This window comes from Coptis chinensis, chromosome 3 (genome assembly GCF_015680905.1).
Source record: "Coptis chinensis isolate HL-2020 chromosome 3, ASM1568090v1, whole genome shotgun sequence".
NCBI lineage: Eukaryota > Viridiplantae > Streptophyta > Magnoliopsida > Ranunculales > Ranunculaceae > Coptis > Coptis chinensis.
The window spans coordinates 28,816,987-28,833,111 of NC_141458.1; the positions used below are offsets into that span (position 1 = coordinate 28,816,987).

General features: G+C 35.2%; 1 long non-coding RNA gene and 1 other non-coding gene across 3 annotated transcripts in view; both read left to right on the forward strand.

Annotated features, from left to right (window-relative positions):
- The window catches only part of LOC147509026 (uncharacterized), a 31,329-nt gene that overhangs the window by 5,612 nt on the left and 9,592 nt on the right, over nucleotides 1-16,125 (forward strand). The window lies entirely within an intron of this gene.
- LOC147509028 (small nucleolar RNA U3) lies at nucleotides 8,203-8,418 on the forward strand. The gene has a single exon (XR_015219733.1). It is a non-coding gene; the product is annotated as a small nucleolar RNA U3 (small nucleolar RNA).

Here is a 16,125-nt window from a genome sequence, read left to right on the forward strand (position 1 = left end):
TACAATCTGCCAACTGGCAATGATGTTGCAGCTTTAATTGAAGGGGATGGATTTAATGTTAATGATTTTAGGGACATAATTGTTGAAACTAGAGGAGGTTTGGAGAGAATAAATGAATTGCATCCTAAATTCATGGCTTTGCAATATCCTTTAATGTTTCCCCATGGTGAAGATGGCTATAGACCTGGGATTCCTTATAGAAGATTTCCTAATAGTGAGGAAAATGAAAGAGTTTTTAATATAGATGATCATAAAAGAGATACGGTTAGTATGAGACAATATTGGGCTTTTAGACTGCAAAGAAGGACACTAGAAAGTCGCCTACTCTAGATAGGTGGACGTTTACGTCAAACAGTCATTGTTGATGGTTATACATGTATAGAAGATCAAAGAATGTGTTGGTATCGGACACACCAAGAAGAAATTAGGGCTGATTTATACAACAATGTGATGGATGCAGTGGTCGCAGGTATATAAGTAATATTATTTAATTTTTAAATTTTATTTCCATTAGCTTATAATTTGTTTTAATCTATCAATAACCTGTTTTAAAATAAACACAGGTGATACTACATCAGCATCAATTGGTAAACGTTTGATCCTTCCATCAACATTTCTGAGGAGGCCCTAGATACATGATACTGAGACCTACCAAGATGCTATTGCCATATGTAGATGGGCGGGACCACGATCTTTTATTCTTGTGGACTTGCAATCCAAATTGGAATGAAATTTTAGTTATCTACAAAAAGACCTTGGACTATTGCCTAATGATGTTCCCCGGCGTTGTGTGTCGAAAGTATTCAAAATGAAGTTGGAGTGCATTATGAAAAGATTGCATTATGGAAATCATTTCGGCAGAGTCATCATTAAAAGTTATAATCACATACTTTTTTTTTTTTTTTTTTTTTTTTTTTTTTAGAATAGATAATGTCCAAGAAGACTATAAATTGACGTAGAGGAAAAACCTACAAAATGTGAAACAATAGTTAATAATTTATTCATAAATGTGAAATTCATGTTTGCTATTAACTGTAAAATGTAAATTTATGTGTTTTAACATCCTATATTTAGACAGGGAGAACACACATACTAAACTATTATTATTTTGAAGTCCGAAAGCACCAATTGAGCCATGTTTTTTTATGGAAAAACAAAGTGCATTGTGGCTAAGATAATATATAGTCAAAGTTGTTAGAAACCGGATCGTGAATGAAAGGAGAGATGGAGGAAAAAGAAGGAAGCTACCTTCACCGGTGAAAAAACACACTAAGCTGTTATTATTTTGAAGTCCGAAAGCACCAAATTTTAGAAGTAAAAAGTCCGAAAGCACCCACTCAAGAATAACTCCCCAATGAAATGAAAACTGTCCTCATAGAACTCTCAAGCCACAAAAGCGAGAACTAGCATCCATCTAACAGAAAACTACCATTTTTTTTGTTGTGTCCAGTGTCATTTACTTAGTTGATGTACTTTAGTACCCTTTTAAATTCAATTTGTTAAGATTGATGCTTACGGTTTGTCTCATTTTTCGAAAGTGATCCATCTATTTTACTTCTTAATAGGAAGATATATTTCTTACTTATTGATAAGATCATATACCTTTATAATTATTTAAAGACTGCTACTAAATAAATTTTTCTTTGTTGTGTAAAGTATTGTATGTTATTGAATTTCAAAAACGAGGGACCGCCACATGCTCACATTTTATTGTTTTACATCCGGAAGATAAATAAATTTTTCTTTTTTGTGTGCAGTATTGTATGTTATTGAATTTCAAAAACGAGGACTGCCACATGCTCACATTTTATTGTTTTTACATCCGGAAGATAAAGCTAAAAGTGCTTCGGATATAGACAAGATGATATCAGCTGAATTGCCAGACAAAGCCAGTGAACCTCTACTGTATGATATTGTAGTCCAAACAATGATTCATGGTCCGTGTGGTGAGAAGAAAAAGGGTTCTCCATGTATGGACACTAAGAAGAAGAAATGTACAAGGAAATTTCCAAAGGATTTTTGCAGTGAAACGACATTTGATGAGAAAGGTTTTGCAGTTTATCGAAGGCGAGATAATAAAAGAACTACAGTGGTGGGCCGTAAAAATTCGGTTGAAATTGACAATCAGTGGGTTGTTCCTTACAACCCTGAACTTACTAAAGAATTTCAGTGTCACATCAATGTTGAACATTGTAACCGTTCACGGATGATTAAGTACTTATTCAAGTACATTTCAAAAGGGAAAGATCGAGCTACAGGTATTGTTGAAGAAAATAATGTCTATGACCAAGATAACTAAGTATGGTCGTACATCAAGTTGATGAGATTAAGCACTATCTAGACTTTAGATATGTATCTGCATCGGAAGCAAGTTGGAGGATTTATGAATTTGACATCCAATACAGAGATCCTTACATTTGAAAGAATGAGTTTCCATCTTGAAAATCAGAGAATATTGTTTTTTCGTGCAAATGGGGATCCATTTGAAATTGTTGCAAGTGAAAAAAGACAAAAACTATGTTCACCGAGTGGATCGTATTAATGAAAAAGACCCGAAAGTGGAAGACATCTTACATATGTTGACTTCCCTTTACAATTTGTGTGGGACAGAAATGCAAAGGTTTCAATACATTACAATTTCCAAAGAAAAATTTATATTTGAAATTACATATAAAATTTATATTTATTCATAACATACATATTTGTTAATTTTTTCAGGAATGGAAAAGAAGAAGCCAATGATTGAAGATTGGAAGAATATTCTATGCTCAGCCAACACAAGGGGAAAGATAGATACTATATGCGTATGCTTCTAAACATTGTAAAGGGAGCTAGAAATTTTGAAGAAATCGAACTGTTAATGGTACTCTCTATGATGATTACAAGTCACCTTGCCGCGGCGCTTTGGTCTTTACAAGATGACAATGAATGGCATCTTGCCATTAAAGAAGCGGGTGAATGGTCTTCAAATCCGTCATTCGCCAGTTATTTGTAACACTCTTAGTGTTTTGTGAGTTATCCAATGCTATTGATATGTGAACCGCCATTGGGAGTTACTATCGATGATATCTTAAGGGCTAATCCAAATTTATCCGAATCGAACTGGAAAGGAAAACACTTCTTGAAGTTGAAATTCTAATGAACGAGAATGGGTGGAGTCTAAAAGATTATAAGTTTGATATATCGAAGCGGATGAAGCCGGAGAACGAGAATGATACAAGAGGAACTAAATTATAATTGCAATTTACTTTCCTCCACGGTATTTACGACTTCATGGTGGATTGAATGTCGAACAAAAACTGTTTTTGATCTTTGTCATTAGCTACCATTTGAAAGTAATCTTTGGAAGTCTCTTCTTTGTATATGGAAGTGGAGGAACAGGAAAAACTTATCTATGGAAATACAATAATTGCAAAGTTAAGCTCTCGAAAGAAAAAATAGTTCTACCTATAGCATCATCAGGCATAGCATCTCTTTTATTACCAGGTGGTCGAACTGCCCACTCGAGGTTCAAAATTCCCATTCGATCAGATGAATCTACAACTTGCAATGTTACACTAAAGATGCACTTGGCAAAACTCATTCAGAAAACATATTTGGTCATATGGGACGAAGCACCAATGAGTAAGAAAAATGACTTTGAGTCTGTTGACAAGACATTTAGAAACATAATGTCTGTGATTGATAAAAGCTTGAAAGATAAACCATTTGGCGGGAAAACAGTTGTTTTGGGAGGTGACTTCAGGCAGACGCTTCCAGTTATAGAAAAAGGCTCAAGAGAAGCTATTGTATCAGCTTCGATAAACAGATCCTACTTATGGTGTCACTTCAAGGTTTTTCGTCTTTCCATAAACATGCGTTTGAGTAGAATAGATTCTACATCACCAAGTACCCAATCCGATGTAGAATTTAACAATTGGATATTAGCTATTGGTGAAGGAAAACTGCCCAGTCAATCATTATGCGAAGGGGAAGAACCATCATGGATTGAAATACCTGAAGATCTAATTATTTGTTCAGAAGGAGATGGGATAGAAGAGATTGTAAATACTGTTTATACAGAACTTTCAAGGAACTACAAAGATGTAGAATACTTGAGAAGTCGATGCATTCTGACACCTACGAATGCTTCTGCAGATGAGTTAAACAAATATGTTCTCTCATTAATTCCAGGTGAAATACATGAATACTTGAGTGCAGACACATTAAGTGCGGCATCTGATAAAATCGCAGATCAAGACATTTTGTATCCTACAGAGTTCCTTAACACTCTTCAAATATCAGGGATTGCGAATCATCAAATTCAACTAAAAGAGGGAGCTCCTATCATGCTTATTAGAAACATAAACCAGAGTAAGGGACTTTGCAATGGTACTCGGATGAAAGTGACAAAAATAACAGATTATGTCCTAAAAGCAGAAATCATTACTGGAGTACGAAGTGGAGATGAACACACCATTCCTCGGATTGTGATGAAGTCAGAAAATAAAAATTGGCCTTTTGTCTTACGCCGAACGCAGTATCCAATAAAGCTTTGTTATTGTATGACAATAAACAAAAGCCAAGGCCAAACTCTAAGCAGTGTTGGAGTATATCTCAAAAATTCAGTATTTTCGCATGGGCAGTTATATGTTGCAGTGTCACGTGTGACTTCACGCTCTGGCTTGAAGATTTTATTAAACGACAGAGAAGACAAATTGCATCAGCATACCAAAAATATTGTCTTCCAAGAAGTCTTCAACAATCTTCCTTGACATTCTCTACTCATCACTGTCATTGTAAGTTTTTTTTTATTTACCTTTCTCTATTATGTTGTTAGCAGGGAGGTGCAGGTGCTTAAGCACTTTGTCCACTTCACCCCTCGGCGCTTAAAAACAAACTTGGTTAGAGTGAACATATCTCATATATCCTTAAATTCTGGATCATGGTTAGTTATAATAGTGTCCTTTTTATTATTCCTGTCTCATTTTCAATTATCTACTTTATTTAAATTTTTGTATCGAGTCATTTTGAATGTTCTTATGACACATTTCTTTAACATACTTTTACACCTCTGTTGGTAAACTAATATTATTTCATCTTTATCGAACAATATTCTTTCTTCTCTTGCACCAAAAATAGGATCAATGCAAGAATGAGGAACCCATTAACGTGTCAACAAAAAGGCTAGAGTCGTCTAATTGTATCTTACATCTTCCTCCTGTCACCACTGTGGTGAGTCCAAATATATTCCGCTAAACCATAAGTGGAACACTATATACGCCCATTTGTCAAACCAGATGTAATTAATCACGCTGCCAGGCAAAATTACTATCATTTTTTGTGCCATTTCTTAACGCCCAGGAACTGTTCTTTGCCAACCATGTTCCTTCAGGAACACCCCTACCTCTTCCGAGGACTTGATTTGGTGCGTGTACTATCATATTAGACTCAGGAGTTTGATCTCTCCATAACACTATATGCTCCTTGCCTCTCACTGGGCCATTCTTTGTACTGGCAATAGCTGAACCAGAAAAGGCCTGCATTTGCCCGGAATCATAAATCCTGTTCCATTGATGAGCCAATATCTTTTGCATGTGCCAAAGGAAGGTTAACTCGCCTACAAGAATCAGAATTTCGATTCCATGATGATTGGATATCATCCATCTCTCCACCTCTGCCCCACTTTCCTATTTCAAATGAGGAGCTATATGATGTTGTAGGTCTCATATTGTTTTCGCTCCATTTTCTCGCCATATCCACTTCCCGCGGGGAGACCCATGTAAAGATTGAATCCTCCTCCTACGGAAGTCGGGAGTTCGTTCCATTGTGATTCGAGTCTTTCCTATACCTCTCCCCCACTTACCAATTTCCAATACATTATTCATTTGCTCCAATTCCTCTATGAGAGCGGTTGTGAGTAGAGTGAATTGCTTCTATATTTCCTCTTCCCTGCCTCCAAGCAACACCAGTATCTTTCTTGATTTTGCAAAGCTGGCGATAGCGGTGAAGAAGTCCCGAAACCCTATCTCGCCTTGGTGTCAGTGACGGTGGAATGTTACAAAAACTCAAATATTCAGAGGAAACTTACTGAATACAATCGTATTAAAAATCTTTAACTATGCTCCAATGACTTACAATCCCACATGACTTGATGCATAAGCAGGACATATACCTTCACATAAGCACTTCCAAAGTTTATGGAAAAGTGATTAAGTTATCCATTTTGCTTCTTTATGGTAGTCCCTTTTTAATGTCCACATTTTTTTTTTAGTTCCCACTTTTGATTTTCGTTTAAATTATTCTAATATATTGTATGACTTTTCAGTCTTTAATCACAACAGGACCAATTTCATTTACAAAATCTTCTCTATTCACATACTCTACTCTAAAGAAAATTTCATTTTTTTGGGATTTAGTAATATGTAATTTATTTTAATCAATTTCTTTAAGTTGGCCCACTTTAAATTCATTCTTAAAGATATATGTCTGCATAAATATTAAGCATCAATATGACTATCACAAGTACAAATGATATAGAAATATAAAGTTTATCTCAACTCACATAACTTTCTATGAATACATACCTTTGTGTATGCTTATATCTGCTTTTTACATCGGTGTTAAGAAACAACCTTATCTTGCTTCATTGGTGGTTGATTCTTATGTTGAGTAGTTATTACCCTACATAAAAAGATAGTTACAAATATGATACAAATGACACATCAAACAATGGAATTTAGAAACACCGAGCAGGACCGACTTTAAGCTTATAAAGAAGACCACCTATCCTTATCTGCAGACAAAAATCTAGACAAAAGAAGGCCGGGAAGTAAAGCGAAAGTAAAGCGTAAAAAAATTCGGAGTTAACCACCACACTAGCTAAAATAGGCCGAGAGAACCCAACACCAAGCCTCTCGGTTATATGCATGATTCAAGCGAAACTCCGAATTCCGCTTTCGAATTTCGGTTTTTCAAAAATCGAAATTTTTATCGAAATAATCGAAATTCGAATGAAAGAAATTCAATTTTATACGAAATTTGCTGGATTCGGGTTTTGGATTTACCGAATTCGAATTCCAATCCCGAACTATGGTTATATGATGCTTTCATGAGCTCTTTTATCGAGAAAAAAAGATCGCAATTCCAAGTCACCATGAACCGAAAAAGAAGTCACCGTTCAATTTTAGCTACAATACAAGCCTCAAGAAGTTATAGGAAAGTAAAGCATCAAACCTATGTTACTCACCCAAAGAAGACTAAATGCCAATAGAGACACAAATGTGATGTAAATTTTCCTCCCAACGCAATTATTCAACCACTGCACAAAACACAGGGATTTTGCATTTTTCATCAAATTCCAACAAGAAAATGATATACATCGGATAGGTGGTAGAGAAAGGCAAGCATAAGAGGTTTTGCCAAATAATAGTCCGATAATTATATACCATCTCTTAAACATGAATGCGGAGCATGGACCAGATAAAGAGAGTGAAACTCCACCTCCACCGCCTCAGTTAACTTAACTGCTTGAGCACCTTCATAATTTCCACCAAGTTAATTTTTATTGCCATATTGTACTGATTGTTATGCAATGGTAATTATTGGCTTAATGGCAATAAATGACTCAAATACTGACCGAGTATCAGGTAATGATCTTATATGTTTATGCTACTGCAATATTTTTAGTGTACATTTATTTTGAATTCAATGAATCAATGTGTCACCGAAGTTTTAATGATTTAAGCATATATATCTACTAATCGAATCTTTGCTCTGCCGCTTTTACAAAGATCCGGCAAAAGTAGGCGTACTAAACTGAAATAACACATTTTCCCTAATATAGTCAAAACCTCAAGTAGGCCACTTCAAGCAATGTAATTGGAATTATCTGTCGAACTTTAGAAGGTCATAAAGATAGTGTTGCAATCCAGTGAACTAAAGTCTGTCTAGACTCATTTTCATGCAGTCTATATTATTCTGTCTTCCAAGTGCATCCTACTTTATTTGAAATTTTGTTGAACTTATTTCATTGGATTTATTTCCCAAGGATATCAAACTTATTATTATTATTCATTTGAAAGGAAGTATTTGAAGGCTTCTGGAGTAAGGAAAGGATAGCCACTGGTGACCGGCTCAATAAACACCCTTGGATTCGGAGATGGTTTTTCATCCTCCTGTCACTTGGAAATATGTTTTCTGCTCTATGTTATGATGATCATCATGACCTTACTTGAACATGGTCTATTCTATAGGCTCATACATCTCAATCCTTGAGAGTTGAGTCATAAGGAGACCGTAACCAAAGCCTGGTAGATGAATCAGCTTGGTCGTGCCATGATTAATGGCTGGGGATTGTGATGGTGTCCCTTAGCTGTAGAGGATCATTCTCAGCAGCTTTCGGGTTGCTAGGGTGGTCGTGTGGTTGTCTGACAGGCTCACTGACAATCAATCTAACACAACTTACATCTTGGTTATACGTCTGTAAGAATCGTTTTATGATGGTAAGAAGAGAAGTTCAAGAAAGAACACTTTTGAGGGTTTTGTTTGTACGGTCTTAGGTGGTTCTACTGCCGAATTTACTCTAAAAGATGTAGCAAATTCATAAAAACAACTCTATGATTGAGCTACTTCAAACATCTTGATACTCAGATGTGTTCTATGTAGATGGGCCATTTATTTGGGAACGGCTCAAATAGTTAGGATATTGTACTGATTGGTTTCTCCTAATCATCCCTCACAGGCTAACATTATTAGAAACTTAGATATATAAGGAAGCGATCACGGAGCACCACATTGTGTGTGTTTCGGTATTGAGGAGGTTGAACTGTAATAAACTTAAGGAAGAAAAACTGAAAGATGCTTTGCACAATTATTTTTTCTCTTAATTTTTTTATCCATAAAAAGAATTGAATTGATATATGTCTAAAAACAGTGCAGCAACACCTAAATAATTAGTAACTAGGACCAGACCCAGACACAGACACTCTTATACGGAAGAACGACCCCCCACCCACAAACCAGAAAGCAGCAAATGAACAACAAGCAAAAAGATAGATAGCTTCAAACATTTTCGTATTTTTTAGGAATTGATACATAGTAATAATAACAAAACGCACTGTTACATTGAGTCAGAGCAAAAAAAGAATTTGTGAAACCAACTACAATTCTCACCGTCCATCGCACAACAAGATATCAAGTGCATTATCTCAACATTTTAACATTGTTCACTTTAGAGATTACTTCATGATTCGATTATGACTACATTAGGTCTCCCTATCAATTCCAACATACCTCCCCGCATTAGACTCCCTCAAGAAGGTCCTGTTTAAGCTCCATCAAGCCCGCGAAAGTACCACACTCCCTCGAAAGCAGGTAAAGGTGTTTTCTACAATTAACTGTAACAAGATTTCTAAAGATCCCCTAACCCAACAAAATTCCATGCCAAAATTTCCGGTTGACTGTAGAATTAACTTAACGATATTCCCTATTACATTCGACCAACTATAGTGCCATATAATTTCCAATTTATATCGCAATAGACTGGTAATAAGCCTTCATAAGTCCTTTAAATAAAAACCCCGGGACAAGTAGTACGGTGATCATTCTCCAACACCAAGAACTAATTAGTATGATCTCTCAAAAAACTGGAGCTTACCGAACAATCATGCTTTCCTTACAGACAACGTTATCATATCCATCATACAAACAACATTACCATATACATTGGGATTGTTTTCAAAAAGTTGAAGCAGGCATGTCAAACCAGGAAGAGATTTATAGAATGTATTCATGTAACGAATCATAAACCTTAGAGAAAATCACGCATTACCTAAAATTCGGTGTTACGTGGTCTCAAAATCAACCGGTGGCAAAAGAAGACTTCCTCTAAACCAAACCTAATCGCTAAAAAGAACAACCGGCCAAAGACTGAAACAAACTAACAAATATCCACTTTTTATGTTCAAAGGGACTCAGAATTTAAGAGGTCTTGAGTCATCTCCACACATTCTTGGTGAATCGGCAAGTCCAAAACAAGCCATTTTTCTTCATCTACTCCACACGCCATTTCTTTAACCGGATAAGTCCTCACCAATCTCAACACAAAATACATTTCTTGTTTCTTCCGCATTCCTATCGACTACCTAAACTCTTGCCGATTGGAGCACCGCCATGGCCAAAACATTTACTCGAAGTTGTTTTAATCATGAAGAAACGCGGGTTAAAATGTTATGAGCCCGATTGTTTTGTTAACCGTATTTAGTAAATAATCTCCACGTAAATAAGAAGTACAAAAGATGGCAAACAAGGTTATCATGGGAAACGGATCTCAAGATCACCTATCCCCTAGCTTTTGAACCCGTTATCCATCACAAAGCTAACATTATTAGAAACTTAGATATCGATGCCATTAACAATGGGTATGGCTCATGGGGTCCCTTATTCGGTAAGTTGTTCTTCGCTTTTCGGGTGATTGTTCACCGTATCCTTTCCTCAAAGGAGGATGATGGGGAGGCGAACAGGACTCCCACTATTGTAGTCCTCTCGGTCTATTCTCGCTTTCCTCAATTTTCTCCTTGCTTTGGGTCCGTATTGATCCATTCTTGCCTAAGCAGACAGGACCGATCCTTAAACAATGTGGAGTGGAATGCTAATCATTTTGTTCTTTACTTTTATTTTTGCTCAATTGCGCTTCTTCATCTTACTTATTTGTTTCTACACGTGCTTTGAATTGGAAGTGTGTATTTTGTAGATAGAATGTTACAAGCATGGGCTCGCATGTATAAGATAAATTTTGTTCCTGTTTGAAACGAGTCATTGGGTATGTAGTAGTATTGTTGGTAAAGAAGAAATGACGTTAATATGTGTTCTGTTGTATTCAGTATTGATGAACATTCTCTCGGCGGGGGCCATCCGTCCTATAGTGAAATTTCTTAGGAGCTGCTAAAAATCATAAAAAACAGCTGAAAAATTCTTCTAATATGCCCAAAACACAGCTGCCGCCACCGCAACTAGAACCTAATCCAATATCCAGAGTGAGATTAGTACAAAATGAAATATGAATTCTTCTTTTCGTTCTATGAAGATCAGGATGACAAGTATAGACTCAAGGCAGCAGACATTTCCATAGCAGCAGATACAACTAAATGGGGAAAAGGAACAGCGGAGGCTGTTGACACATAGAGAGGACGAAGCTCTTCAGTTGTGAGCGCAAAGAAACACACTCTTCGCATGCAACCCGTACCATCCTTGCAGAGGCATGTCTTATACTCTGCAGGGTGAAGCCAACACTCAAAAACTCCATTAGTATATTCACATAAATCACCCCTCCTGCACGCTCCCTTCCGGAACTCTGACAAGGAACACAACTGTAGTGAAACTTCCTTGGGTATCTTCTTCTAGCATTTGGTCATGAGAATATGCCCTTGAACAAGGTCTTCAAGAAAAACTTAATGACTAAACCATGTGATGGCTCTACCTTGGGTTTATTTATCATTCTTTACAGAAGAATTACGCCTATCAGTTTTCAAAGGTCACACAAAAGTATGCTGTAGAGTTTTATCTGAAGTTATCTGATTTTGATCAGGGTTATCCAATTGGGTACAAGTCTGATGGATGTCAAGCAAAAGAATGTTAAAGAATGTGGCTTCTGCGGTAAGTCCTTCGCTACTTTCCAAGCCATGGGTGGTCATGTATCTAGCCATAATAACAAGAGAAAGAAGGATTGCTCAGAGACATTCAGTACCAAATTTTTTGCAATAGGTAATGGATCACCAACAAAAGAGACACGAGTGGGCAAATCAAAGGGTGAGGGCCACCCCGATTGCACGACGTGCAACAAGTCATTCGATACAGTTCAAGCTCTAGGTGGACACAAAACATGTCACAGGGTTTCCCCAGTACCGGTCAAAAGTCCCACCACTACTAACTCAGTGGTGAGGTCGCAGGTAGTTGAACATAGTCAGACAGCAGTGTTTGACCTCAACGAGCTTCCTGATATTAATGAAGACGGAGGAGTTCATATTGAGTCAGGTCCTCTACTACCTCTTTTTGCATAAACATTCCAATTACCAGTTAAACCAGACTCAAGCTTTGAAACTTTGGCAAAAGGCGACGACCGTAAGACTTTTATTGGATTCTTTAGGTATGTTTACTAATTTATTAAATCTGAAATTGTTTTGCATAAGCATTCCAGCCAGGTGCACGCACGACTGAAAACTATGGCAAAAGGTAGTACGACATAACATACATGCCTGGGGTCGTAATTGTTATGTTGAACTCCAAAGCGTTAGCATGACACTATTATAAGGTGCTTTCTTCATTTACAAGTAATGCAGATTATACTATTTTCTCTTACAAAGATGAACCACCTTTTGTACATCGACCCATGTCCTAATTACAATTCAAATCTATCATTAAAAAGAGACCTAACATAAATACAATTCCAAATTTAAGACTTACTTAAACAAACAAACTACTATTACCAAAAAAGATACCTTACTAAGTTGGATTCCTAAGATTACATCGACATGTCCTAATTACAACCCAAATCTAACGAAGTTATCATTAACAAAAGACCTAACATAAATACAATTCCAAATTCAATAGAAGTTTACCAGTAATAGAGTTTCTTAAAAAAAAAACTACTAATAAGACGATATATAACACATCAAGAAAACCTGAAAATTTTCCATCGACCTTTTCTCTTTTCCAAAATCAATTTTAAAGGTATTTCATTAGTTTTTAAAAATTTAATTATTTTCTTATTTTATGTTCTTTACTCTAACTTTTATGAAATTGGTTACAGGTTGAGATTATGACAACTGAATATCATTCATTGAAAACGATCACCAAAGCAGATACTCCATGGAAAATTCAAGTTAGAGTTACCAGAAAGTGGAATGACCTATTCTTCAATGATCTTGCACTTAAAAGCAACGACATTTTACTAATGGACGAACAGGTTTTATTTAAATATTTATTTAACACATATATATTATTATAAATTGTTCATCATATATTATTATAAATTGTTTACTTATATATTATTCATTGTACAGGGTCATGAAATTCAAGCTACATATTCATTAAAATTAACAAAGAAGTTTGAAAAATTCATTCAAGATGACAATGTCCTAATCGTCGAAAACTTCAAAGTGAAAGAGCCGTCGAGGAAAAATTCGATCAAAGACACATGAGTTCAAGATTGAATTTGATGATAAAACAATACTGAAATTAGCAAGCAATCGGACGTTGAAATTCCAAAGGACCTTTTCTTCTTCACATCCTTCACAAATATTCATTCAAAAAAAAAAAATAACATTGTTACGATAGGTAATACATTCATTGGAATTTTTATGCTTACTAACATATGGTGTACATGTATACTTAATCATCTTTTACATGCAACGAGATGTGATAGGTGTGCTTATAAAAGTCAAGGAAATTGAAAACGCCGGTTAATGTGATCTGGCAAGTGAAAGACAAAGGCGAGACATTATACTTTGCAGATACAAGGTATGTAAGAAACATGTTACAAAATTTATATATTTAAATAAGTCAATAATAGTATCCTACTTTTAACTGCAGCAAATCTACCGCGTGAGAATAACTTTATGGGGTAACACCATGGACCAAATTCCGGTGATTTCATTAGATCACCCCATAAAAATTATGTCTTAATTGTTACATCAACTTCATTCCAAAATTTTAGAGGTACATATCTCTTACTCACCCAAATTCAAATAATTATATAAATATTGTAAATAAATAAAAATACTCATTGTATGATTACAGGTGATTATCTCCGATCAACATTTGCTACAAAGGTGTATATAAATAAGAATATTCTGAAGTGCGTGATCTTATTTGGAAAGGTAATATAAAACTACTTTTCAGTCAATTATTAATTTATGTCTGTTCCTCCATTTCAACATATATTTTTATTTTAAAAAAAATATCTGCACCACAACAGATCAAAGCAGATGCACTTTCAAAAACTAACAAGACACCAAAGACAAACAACAAGTAAGCAACACAACAGAAGAATACCGAAGTTTAGCTGACATATTATTTCAAGAAAATGAGGTAACAACTAATGTTTATTAGTCTGATTTGCTATTAAATTTCAAAATATACATCTTTATTATCTAAATTTATCTTAAATTTATTGTTCTATAATGAGGGGGTAAATCATACATGTGCAATTCAAAGGTTTCGAAAGTTTTCAATAATGAAAGAATGCCATGTTACTATAAAAGTTGCCCAAGTTGTAAAAATAAGCTTGAAAAAATCAATTCAAGATATTGGTGCAAAAAGTGCAAAAACCATTCAGAATCTAAGCTCAGGTATCAATAATGACAATTTTTACAAATATATCATATAACGGATATGCAATCTTACATGCTTTTCTTTAATATGGAATGTACAGATACAAGTTAAACTTTGAAATCTCCGATGGCATAAATTATGCAAGCACAATAGCATTTGGGAAGACTGCAGAAATAATGATCAAGCATACTGAAAAAGAAATTGCTGCCATCGAAGATAAGGTAAAATGGCAAATGAGAAATCTACTATTTTTACAATTATATATTGTTGACTTTCAAATTTGCAACAGGACAATGGAAACGAATTGGTCAATCAGATTTTACAGAGTATAGTTGGAAAAGAATATTGCTTTCGCATTAAAGAATCTGCAAATAACAGTAACTATAGTAGAAAAACATACAATATTTTGTACGTCTCTACCATGAACACCAATGAAGAAGTAAGTATACTTAAAGTTAAAGTGATATTTCAATTTTATAAATGTACATACTACTACTTCCAAACAAATTTTCAGGTATTGCAGCAGACTATACAATCAACAGCAAAGGAATCAGAAATGGAAGAGTTTATACAAAATGTACAATTAAAAATACATATATATGTAATTCTATATATTTAAAATTCAATTCATAATATCAAATTCTAATAATTTTGTTTCTTAATACCAGGAAGCAAGTACAGAGAAATGTGTTACAGCTATATCAACACCAAGTGATCTAACATAACAGGTATATCTCTTACTTCACAATAATAAATACACATTAAAAAACATTTTTGTAATACTAAGGAACTGCTACTATTCATCTATACAGGAAGATACATCCAAAATAAAAAAGAATCGTCAGCAACACCAATCTTTCAAATGAATCTCCAAAAGCCAAAAAAGCTTGCAAAAGTTTTCTACTTTCATTGTTTTCAATAGTTGGTTGGTTAACATTTTATCTATATAATTAAAAAGTCAATGGTCTTTCATCTTAGCATAAAAATGAAACCACTAGAATGAGTGTCTAGAATTGCTGTGGCAGGAGTTATATGAGCTGGTGTTACTTGATGGGATGAGATTGATTTTGTAGGACAGGAATTGTATGTTCATTTTGAGAAGTACTTATTGCCTGAGTACTAGGAAATTTTGAGATTAGATATGTTATTGATTATGAATATGAGATTATGATTGGGAGTGCGCAATGACATTAGAATGTGTGTCATGGAATCTGTCAAAATAATAAGGTTGAGAAGGTGTCAGAAAAGTATTCTGAGTTTCAGTGATAGGAGTTTGTCAAGTATTTGAAGTCTGAGGAATGTTGTTTTAATGTGAAAAAGTATGAAAAAATGTTAGAGTTGAATGATGGTTAAAACATCCGTTTCACGGTTGTGTTCTTGAGGATGATGGTGTAGAATCTTTGGAAGCATTTTCAAAGGGACTTGAGGAAGTAATTGATTGGGGTGGGAAGATTCAACAAGAAGAAAGGGAAAGTGATCTTTGAGAGAAATAGGAGAACCGATAAATTTGGTAGATGATGGGTCCTACAAAGTGTTGTCTTTGGGTTAGAAATGGAAGTGTGTAGTACGGCAAGAAGGGGCAAGATGGTGGAGGTGGAAGGCAGGATAAGAATAAACTAAAGGAGGTGGAAGTAATGACAAAGTCACACTTTGCTGTGGAAAAAGGAAGTGATTACACACGCGTTTCCACAAAAGTGAAAGGATGGGGTTGGGTTGTTGATTGGATAGCTAAGACACTTATCTTTGGCATTGCACCTTAACCGAGACCTTACACTATAACTAAGGTTTAAGGACATTTTTTCTCATCAATGACCG